Below are 11,502 nucleotides of genomic sequence, written 5' to 3' on the forward strand. Positions count from 1 at the left end.
AATGAATGAATGAATGAATTTTTGAAAGGGGGTTAAAATAAATAAAATAATAAACAAATAAATGAATGAATGAATGAATTTTTGAAAGGGGGTTAAAAATAAATAAAATAATAAACAAACGAATGAATGAATTTTTGAAAGGGGGTTAAAAATAAATAAAATAATAAACAAACAAATGAGTGAATGAATGAATGAATTTTTGAAAGGGGGTTAAAAATAAATAAAATAATAGACAAACAAATAAATGAATGAATGAATGAATTTTTGAAAGGGGGTTAAAATAAATAAAATAATAAACAAACAAATAAATGAATGAATGAATTTTTGAAAGGGGGTTAAAAATAAATAAAATAATAAATAAAAATAATTTAAAAAAAGATGAGGAGAATAAGGACCAGGAAAAGGTTAAGTAAAGCCCAATTGATGTACAATAAGGAGCAGACCTAGTACTTAAAGTTAGGGAACCCAAAACACAGCCAGGGAAAGTCACCGAGGAATAAATGAGCAACCCTACAAAAACAATACTGCTCCATCATGAGGATGTATCTTCTGGCTCTTGCTCTCTTATTACCCTCTGACAGGGTCACCTCAAGGGTTATACTATAGTAGAATGGACCCAGCCAAAAAGGCGTATTCCTCCTTGTTTTTTTGTGTCAATTTAAGTCAACAGCAGCACAGAAGAAAAGCTCTACCTTCATTAAGGCTACTGTTAGCATTAGCTCTTTTATTCTCAGAGCTAAATTGTTAGAACTTCTGAATTGTGGTCATTGTTTTCCTAGAAAAAATTCTGGAAGCAGTGGATGGAGCTCTGAGTCAGGAGTCAGGAAGATGAGTGTTCCTGAATTCAAATCCTGCCTCAGATACCTAATAGTATGTGACCCTGGGCAAGTCACTTTCCCTCTGTCTCCCTCAGTTTCCTCAGTATAAAATGGGGCTGATAACAACCTACTTCACAGGTTATAGCCCTTAGCACAATGCCTCGTATGTAGTAAGTGCTATATAAATGCCCGTCCCACCTTCCAAAGATGCTAGGCATAAGGGTTCGAAGGGTCCTCCATTTGAGGTTCTGTCTGAAGAATGCTTCAAGGATAAACTTTGAAGAACTTAACATTTGTGTCCAGGATTTGCCTGGGTGTCCCAGGAAATGAAAACAGTTTTTATTTCTATAAATAAGAAATCGCCTTGGCCTTTTTTGACCTGAGGACACTTCAGAGAAGGGCAGGACTGAAAAACTTCAAATTGTAGCCGCTCAAGACACATTGAGCTACTCAGAAGGACAAAATGTTAAAGAACTTGGACTTTTGAGCTTTCTGGACATTTCTAAGGAAAAACCTTTGGCTGAACTTTGTTTATGGCTGAAAAGGAACACAATTGTATGACCGATACAATTGCCTTTTTGTTGAATGTTATTCTTGAGCTTGCAGTTTTAGTGAGAAGTTCCTTTTTTTGGCATAGCTTTGTGTATAGTGTGATTTCATTCTGGGGACACGGGGTGGGGAGGGTGCTAGGAGAGGAAGACTCTTTTACAGGAAAGTCCCAGATTTTACCAATTCTGGATTGGTCAGAATATAGAATTTGTTGTTAAGCTGTCTTTCAGTTGTGTCTGACTCTTGGTGACCCATGGGCCATGCCATGCCAATAGGATCTGTGGGGTTTTCTTGGGAAAGATGCTTGGGGTAGTTTGCCATTTCCTTCTCCAGTGGATTAAGGCAAACAGAAATTAAGTGACTTAATTAAGTAATGTCTGTGACCTATCTTGAACTCAGGTCTTCCTGATTTCAGGCCCAGTGCTCTATCCACTGAGCCATCTAGTTGCCACTTAGACTTGAGTCTTACTTTTTTTACTATCCACGAAAAAAGGACTTCCTGTACAAATTAATCGTGTAAAAGAATTGCCAAAGAAATCTTTAACGTTATCAAAATCAAAGGAACGCTCTCATTTATATGCAAACAATATGCCCATTCTAAAATTCCTTCATATATATATATTTTTGACTCTAAAATAAATTTGAGTTTTATTTTGATTCACTCTATATCGGAATATGTTCTACGCGTAGTATTGCTGAGCTGGTGACCTGGAGTTTAATGAACCCTTATGGAAATGGCTATATTAGAAAATCAGGTAACGTCCCTGTTATAGAAGACTTCTTTTAAATACCCCCCTCCCACCCTTTCCCCCCTGAATGGTCAATAACGGAGTGAAATGAGCACTGGAGTGAGTCCAGTGAGAAGGGACAGCATGAACACTGAGACAGCAACCTGGAGGATTTGCCACAAACTATTCATCACTCCAAAATTGGGTATTTAACGGATCTGTGCTTCCATGTTGGTAATAAAGATGGATCTGATTAGAACAGCATGGAAAGCTACAGTTAGTTATGTTAGAAGAATCTCCAAGCTAGACGGCTTAGTGATAAGAGAATCTTTCCCTCCATTAGGCAGGTTTGACTCTAGTTAATGTTTTTGTCCAAGTCGGTCCCTAAGTTTTTATCATGAGGCACCTCTGGTGTCAGTGATGACAGGGATTAAGGTCTGGGGGCCGTGCTCTGCCAATTTCTACCTTGGCAGGGGCCTCTAGGGAACATGCCACACATTTCCTGTGTCCAAAAGGGAGGGAAATGAACACATATGTTACTCTTCTAATTTTTTCTTTTTTAAGAAGTGAAAGAAAACTTAGGTGTGGTATATGGTTTTAAGAGCAATTTTATGAGAAGTTTCCCATTTGTCCTCCACAAAAATTCTACTCTAAAGCCTCACTATGCCATGGAGATGACCTTGGGTTTTGAAGGCTATGCCAACAGAGCACCAACCAGAAATCTCTGAATATTAGTCACATTGCAGACTATCGACCTCTTGAAGACCAGTGTAATAAACACACAGAGGCTCCTCACCAGAGAGTTGGTTGCTAATTGATGGATTCTTAAACAGAATAATAGAATCTCAGAGCTGAAAGGGAAAGATCTTATAGATCAGTGATTCCCAAAGTGGGCGCCACCGCCCCCTGGTGGGTGCTGCAGAGATCCAGGAGGGCGGTGATGGCCACAGGTGCATTTGGGGGCAGTGATAGTATGTGACAGGGGGTGCTAAGTAATATTTTTTCTGGAAAGGGGGCGGTAGGCCAAAAAAGTTTGGGAACCACTGTTATTATATATGAGTGAGGATCCCTTAGACCAGTGATGGGCAAATTACGGCTGGTGGGCCAGATGTGGCCCCCTGAAACGTTCTATCCGGCTGGGCGACATTCATCCTAATCTGACAAATACAATGAGTAGGATCCAATACAATAAAACTTCCAAAGAGTTGCCTTAGAAACAGACTGACAGATGAGCATTTCCTTTCCTTTGGCCCCCTTTTTAAAAAGTTTGCCCATCACTGCCTTAGACAATACTCCCACCGATTAGTCATCCTGTCTTGACTTGATAGCCTCCTGTGGGGAAGGACCTTGCTCTCCAGAAAAAGCCCATTCAACTTTTGGACAGCTCTAATCATGAAATAGTTGCTCCTAACATCAAGCCAGGATATGCCTCTGTGACTTTTAGGCACCGATCCCAGATCTGCCCTTTGGAACCAAGGAGAATAAGTCTAATCTCTCTTCTACATGACATCCTTTCATTTTCTTGAAGACAGTCATAATTTTCTCCCCGTTTCCTCTTTTCACAGCCAATAAGGACCCAGGAGGCAAACAAAAGTCTTAAAATGACCCTCAGCCTTTCCAAGAGATGAAAAAAAAATGGTGTTAAAGATAACAGTTTTCAGACTCTCCCAAATCATAATTCAGCGATTGCTACTCCTTTTGTGAATGACTTGTTCGGCCATATGACTGAAGCAAGTGAATTACAGCTGTACCAACACCGTCGTTATAAATTAAATCATGATATAAAATAGCTTCAGCTAAATGGAATGATGGCTCACAGGTTCTCCTCCTACGGGGAAAGATAAGTTGGAGGAGGGCTTTCAATAGGTGCCAATGGGCCAGAGACATAATTTTTCTGGGACACCGGGCCATCTCTCCTAAGAGCGTTCATGACGAGCACTGGCAAGAAGACCACTATGAAGATGGTTGCAGCTTAAACACCAATATCTATTGTGGGAGGATGAAGAGGCAGTAAAATTACACACACACACACACACGCGCACACACACACACACACACACACACACACACACACAAAGAAGCTTGGGAAGAATTTCCAAATCTCGAAATCTTGATATTCGGTGCTTTCAGTGTGAAGGTGAGTACCGGAGATTAATTGTGTTACAGCCCAAAGAAAAATACATGATATAAGAAATGTCAGAGGACAAAGGCTGGTAGAGAACTCCGAAGCCTCATACTTTTTCTAAGTAGAGCGTCAGGAGGCACCAGATAGGCTGAGAACTGAGTAACATCATAAAAAATTAAATTGTGTCTTAAAGAAGATCCAGTGAATGTAGGTGTCATTTCTGAATCCACAGTGTGTGTGTGGAAGGATTCTGACTGTTAGAGTGAAATTTAAACAACAGCAGAGCAAAGATTAAAATCAACACTAAATGAAAACGTAATTATGTAATTACAAGAGCTCTGACCAAACTTTCTGTTTTCTTTTTTAACTCTTACTTTCTATCCTTGGAACAACTCTTAAGACAGAAGGGCGAGGGAGAGGCAAATGGGATTAAGTGACTTGCCCAGTGTCACATAGATAAGAATTGTCTGAGGCCCATTTGAACTTAGGCCCTTCTAACTTCCAGGTCTGGCGCTCTATCCACTGAGCCACCTAGCTGCCCTCAAACTTATTTAAAGAATTTGCTGTCTTCAAAAAATGGGAAATGGATAAAGGCCCTTCTGCCTTTTCTCAGAGGTGGAGCATCGGGTATAAAACAACCCCTGTGTCAAGGCAGGTCGGAAAAGTGCTAGAATGCCTTCCCTTAAAAACACTTGGTCTCCTTGAAAAATGGATCAATATAAGACTGAAAGAAGTTTAGACTAAAAACTTACTTGTAAAACTTTACAAAGGAGGAGAATGGAACATTATTCATAATATTATTTCATAAAAGAGTGAAAAGCAGTTGAGAGGGAAAGGAACCTACAAACAACTTGTTTGACCCAAATCAGGCAAGGCCCAAGAGTTTTCACAGATGTAACTAGGAAGATAGAAAATAGCTGTGAAATAGAAAAGCTGTGTCCTCATGGCTAAAGAGATCTATTTTTATTTTCAATAACAGTGGACTATAGCACCTTGCGGGTTATATCAAGTAACAGAAATAATACCTGGTAAAATGAAATTGGGGGCAGGGGGGAAGTAGCTAGACCTGATCCAACATACACAGAAAAAAATCCAAGCTCACAGTTTGGCACAAATTTTTTTTTTTAACCCTTAACTTCTGTGTATTCTCCTTAGTGGAAGAGTGGGAAGGGTGGACAATGGGGGTCAAGTGACTTGCCCAGGGTCACACAGCTGGGAAGTGGCTGAGGCCAGATTTGAACCCAGGACCTCCCGTCTCTAGGCCTGGCTCTCAATCCACTGAGCTACCCAGCTGCCCCCTTTGGCATAATTTTAACATTAATTAAGGCTTAATTTTCAAGGTGTCTGAAAGGGGAGCAATTTTCAAAAGAATGGACAGGAAAACAGAAAATATTATTTTTTAAAGGTGACTGAGAAAACCCAGTGGAATTTCATGTTGACTATGGGAGGGGAGAAGGAAGAGGGGAGGGAAAGAATATGAATCATGGAACCAAGAAAAATTTTTCTTAATTAATCAATAAAATAAAACTTTAAAAAAAAGGGAAAAAATAAAGGTGACTGAGAATATTGACCCAAATGCTTCCTTTCTTTGGAGATAGGAGAGAGCTCTGTGATTCTTTTATTGGCACAGGCATCTCTAGCTAGGGTAAAGAAATTACTTCTACCAGTACAAGGCAGCGCCTTCTCTGCAACCTTAAGGAGTTTCCTTTAGCCCTGAGAAGTTAATTTGACATGCTAGAGCCACAGAACCAGGATGCATTAGAGGCAGAACTTGAAACTCCATCTTCTAGGCCAGCCCTATCCTCTAAGCTACACTACTTCTATTATTATTATTTTTTTATTTTTTTTTAAACCCTTGTACTTCGGTGTATTGTCTCATAGGTGGAAGATTGGTAAGGGTGGGCAATGGGGGTCAAGTGACTTGCCCAGAGTCACACAGCTGGGAAGTGGCTGAGGCCAGGTTTGAACCTAGGACCTCCCGTCTCTAGGCCTGACTCTCACTCCACTGAGCTACCCAGCTGCCCCTACTTCTATTATTTTCTTAATTCCATAATATATTCTTGAGGGTGGAAAAGATGAGAAGGGAGCAGATAGGAGTTTTCGATTTCCTGTAACAGACATCCTCCCAGAGTTTTGAGAAGTGCAGAGAATAGAAGACTCTCTTGTATTCTCTTAATATTTATTGAGGGCTTTAAATACATCCTTTCATTTTCTCGACAGAAGAAACCAAAGAGAGAAGTTTGGTGAATGATTTTCTGATTATGGAGGATGTTCTGCTCAAGTTCAGATGGAAGGATTATTTAGAGATGACTAAGTTTCTTCAGATGCTCCTATTTTGGGGAATGACATCGAGCCTCCAAACAGATCTCATCAATAAGATCTATGGCTGCTCAAAAGAAGTCAGACTCTTTTTTTCTTAAACCCTTAACTTCTATGTATTGGCTCCTTGGGGGAAGAGTGGTAAGGGTGGGCAACGGAGGTCAATGGACTTGCCCAGGGTCACACAGCTGGGAAGTGTCCGAGGCCGGATTTGAACCTAGGACCTCCCATCTCTAAGCCTGACTCTCAATCCACTGCACTGCCCAGCTGCCCCAAGGGGACAGACTCTTGATCCATACCACAACACCTAGTAGAGGAAGAATGCATATTGTCACGATATGCAAAGGTGCACTGGTTGGCAAACCCTCTGAGTTAGAACGACATTTATCTTGGACAGGCGCTGCAGAGGGACAATGAGCTAGGCTCAAAGCTGAACAGAGGGTGAACCAGATCCCATCTGAGAAGTTCCATCAATAAATCCAGACAGGCAGTAATAACTTCTTGGTGATGGTAAATGGCTACAAATCAATGAAATCACAGGTCTAGTCTCAATCCTTTGTGCAATTAGTTTCATATGTATTCAAGTCAGTGCAGCCAAGTAGATCGAGTCTGTGACTTATAGTAGGGACCTGGGTTTGAATAGCAACTTAGACACTAATTGTGTATCCCTGGGCAAGTCATTTAATCTCTTTGGAAGTCTGGTGCAGCTGATGGATTCCTCAGAAAATGTTTTTAAATGCATAAAATAAAATACATGAAATTCCCAAGGAAACCAATTATACTGAAATATAGTTACCAAAATATAGAGAAAGCAGATTTTAAAAACCAAGTTCACAGACCCCAGATTAAGAACCCCCGACTTGAGGTATTTACTTGAAGTAATGATCATAGAAATGATTTTAGGGACACTCTGTAGAAAAAACTTGGAGTCACTGAAGGTGGCCAAACAAAAAATTAGTCCAAGAACAAAAAGGGATTTGGTAAGAGGCGTAGAAAGAAACAAGTTGTTGAAGGCTCTCGTACTATTAAATGGTCACCATAAATGGATAATAACTTAGGTAATTTTTAAAAGAATGATATTGGGTGACTAGGTGGTTCAGTGGGTAGAGTACTGGGCCTGGAGTCAAAGAAAACTCATCTTCCTAAGTTCAGATCTGGCCTCAGACACTAAAGTAGCTGTGTGACCATGGGTATGTCACTTAACTTCATCTATTTTTTTGCCTCAGTTTCCTCATCTATAAAATGAGCTGGAGAAGGAAATGGCAAACCAGTATCTTTATCAAGAAAACCCCAAAGGGGGTCATAAAGTGTCAGGCATGACTGAAAACAACTGAACAATAATACCCCAAGTTTTGTTTTATATTTATATGCATATATATGTATATACGTGAAAACAAAACAAAACAAAACAGTAAAAAGACTTATTGGACTTAGAGTTAGGAGAGATCCAGATTCAGATTCTGTCTCTGATGCTTATTAGTTGCATGTTTTGGACAAATTATTTTTCCTCTTTGGGCCTCAGTTTCCTCTTCTGAAAAATGGGGGCACTAATAATTGAGTTGCCTACCTAATACAGTTGTTGTGAGAAAAGCTTTGTTATTGTTAAAGAGCTATATTTATGTGTTATTATTATGGTGAAATGATTCTAATTGAATGCTCTTGAGTTCTGTGGATTGTTATCAATTGTAAACATTTGTGCCCAATAAGCAATCTAGAAATGAATCTAAGTGGTAAAATTGAGGTGTCAAAAACATATGCTTAGATTTATAACCATATCATTCCACTTATTCTTAGTTGTTCCTTTTAAGATGGATGTTTGACATTTGATTACTTTTTTTTTTTAAACCCTCACCTTCCATCTTGGAGTCAATACTGTATATTGGCTCCAAGGCAGAAGAGTGGTAAGGGTGGGCAATGGGGGTCAAGTGACTTGCCCAGGGTCACACGGCTGGGAAGTGTCTGAGGCCAGATTTGAACCTAGGACCTCCCGTCTCTAGGCCTGACTCTTAATGCACTGAGCTACCCAGCTGCCCCCTCTGATTACTTTTTAAAGTACTTTAAAACTGATATCATCATTATCTTCTAGTTTTATTTTCTCCTTTCTAAGTGAGAAAACCATACAAGATGTACAGGATGCCTCAAGCTTCTTCACATAGTAGCACTACAAGGGTCATTTTCATATTTGTAGCTTCCATTACTATACAGAGTAATACTTTGGGGGGTAAACCAAGGCTGAACTTTAAAACCAAGTAAGGGCACAGACCAGGCAAAATTGGGGATAGACTCCTGGTAATATAAGAATGGCAATTCTATGGCTGGCCTTTTGTGATGGAATGAACTACTAAGATCTCCTCTTAGAGATGGATCTAACTTACCCCACCCTGTATCTATACAGGTGGAATTCTCTTTTTGAGCTAATGGGAGACATAGTCTGATTCAGACTGAATCATGAAAAAAGGAAAAATCATTCAAAAGGAAACAATTAGAAGATAAATGTCAAGAGACAGCACTTTCAAACTTTTCACACAGCAACAAAATAGAATATGATTATTTTGATTTCGGTTGATGTATATAACTGATTTGTCTTATAAAAGAGTGTAATAAGGATCATGCCTCCTTAAAATATTGCGTGATGTGTAATAGTTCCCAGGCAAAAAGGGAAATATAAATTTTAGTTATCAAGAAGGTAGAAATGATAATTATTCATAATTATGGAATGTTCCTTCCAGAAAATTGCTTTTATGGCTATTTTCTGTCATAAAAATAATCTTAAACAAAACAAGCAAATGTTGCCTTAAAATCATCTACTGACATTAACACTGAGATGTCTTTATCATATTTGACCCCTTTATCAAAATGAATGGATTTGGATGTTTATATTATTAAGTGAACAAAGGAATTTATTTTTCTGGAATCAGTTTAGTCTGATCTACTTGTCATTCTAGGTTGACGTGATAAGCACATTACTATTTCTTTGTTAAGGAATTAGTTGTTTAGATCAGTGGTGCCAAACTCAAATAGAAACAGATCCCCTCCAGCACATAATGATTTAGAAAACCACAAGTTAACATTATCTATGTTGTATCGTATTTTAGTTCATTTCCTTAAACATTTCCCAAAGTAATTCTTTTCGTTGGGCTGTACTTTCGATGGAAGGGATGTTCCCTATCATTTGTAAGTTCTAGCGAGAGCAATTTCACTGATTTTGAACCTTTAAGTCAAATCAGAACAAGTCAAATAAGGTTGTACAGGGTGTTCCTAAAATTTGGAGACTGGTTGAAATAACTAATACTAATAAGAAGACAAGGGTTTTAAAAATAATGTGATGAGTTCTAACTGATACTAGCCAAGAGCTACAAGCAGAGGAAAAGGAGTGAATGCAGACTGTGACCACCTCCATGTGTCAGGCTCTATTACCGTAGAGCTTTCTCATGTCTAAGATGTGGCTCATAACCCTATCGTAAGTCATGAAAATGTAAATTTCCCAAAGAAAGACTTTTATTATTTATCAGAATTCTCGTAAGTATAATTTTATATAGCAGAACTACAAAGCAATTAGAATGTTTTAAACAAGTGTGGCATGTCATACTTGAATAACATACTAAGACAAAAACCAAAATGATTAACTTACCAGAAGGAAGATAAAGAAGAGTTGAAATGTGTAAACCTAGTTCCTTTAGCTATTTTTTCTTCATGAAAAAATGCTAGCTTCCTTAAATTAAGATGTAATAAAATTTTATTGACAAAACAATTAATTTTCCTAACTGTATTAATGTGATGGTCATCTCGGAGGGCAGACGGAACTCCCTGTTTGATCTGTTCTCCATTCTTAACTGCTAAAATATTTTTCAACAATTTTTAAATCAGATATGCCCCTGTTCCTGCTTAATGTTACAATGTATTAGGCCAAACACTTGCCACTGACAGTCAAGGATCTTTCTGATGGAAATGAAAAGGCAGCAAGAGATAGAATGGGAGAAAGAACGAGCAATGCCCTTTGAGTAGGACTGTTTCTGCAGCTGTTGTGTACATTAATCCAGGGAGCAGATCTCCCAATACTAAATTTAGCAAGACATATCCTTTTACATGATAAAAAAAATTAAAATGAAAGTCTTAACTATGCAGCCATTATTTTAAGTTTACTTTTCTTTAAGAAGGTAATGGATGTTCTACTGGAATATTGTTTTACACAATTACAAGAATAGATGCCTGAAAAAATGAATATCTAAATATACAAACATATACACATAAATATGTATCTGTACATAAGTACATTTATATACATATATATAAATATACATATATATATGTTACCTGTAGCTATTTTGTTTTGCTGGTTTTTTTGCCTTAGGCCCTAAATAGGAACTAAGTTGCAAGAGATTGTTGGAAAGGAGGTATTATTAACCCTCTCCAGACTTATTGTTAAAAGTATTTGGTTTCTATTTCGTGGTACTTTCTATGATCCAGTACACCTAGTTAGAAAGATATTCAGTCTAGGCATCTATCAACAGTAATTCACCTTCTGAAATATGTCCACTGTCAGTGTTCTGTGGAGTGTTATCAAAACACAGTTGTGAGTTAAGTCCATATATTACCTTTTTTTTTAATTGTCCCAGATGAGAATCTCCAGCCCTCGCGTCCTACGGCGATGCCAATTATCCCGGAGAACTTTAAGATGAAAGGCCAGGAGAAACATGGGAAGTCTTCACGTCCTTGGACACAGAAAGTAGCTGTCCATAGAGAGCGAGGAGTTAACAACCTTCGTCTCAGTGAAGATGGCTGCAAGAAGCTGGACAACCTGTCACCACCGAGGCCAGAGCATTTGTCAGTTTGCAGGTCCCAAGTTATTTTGAGCTGTAGAAACCATGTGCCTGTGAAACATTCCACCTGATTGGGCAGAAGAACACTGAGCAAAGGGATTCCATTGCAGAGCAGCACCTATGGGCACTGAGTTTTTCTAATT

At 38.7% G+C, this 11,502-nt stretch overlaps 1 protein-coding gene across 1 annotated transcript in view; it reads right to left on the bottom strand.

The window, feature by feature from the left end:
* Positions 1-11,252, bottom strand: part of MYPN (myopalladin) — a 91,607-nt gene extending 80,355 nt beyond the window's left edge. Inside the window, exon 1 of the mRNA XM_044660316.1 lies at positions 11,135-11,252. The gene's annotated coding sequence lies outside the window, so the exon portion shown is untranslated. The remainder of the gene's footprint in view (positions 1-11,134) is intronic.
* Positions 11,253-11,502: the final 250 nt, after the last annotated feature.

The sequence above is a fragment of the Gracilinanus agilis genome, chromosome 2 (assembly GCF_016433145.1).
Source record: "Gracilinanus agilis isolate LMUSP501 chromosome 2, AgileGrace, whole genome shotgun sequence".
NCBI lineage: Eukaryota > Metazoa > Chordata > Mammalia > Didelphimorphia > Didelphidae > Gracilinanus > Gracilinanus agilis.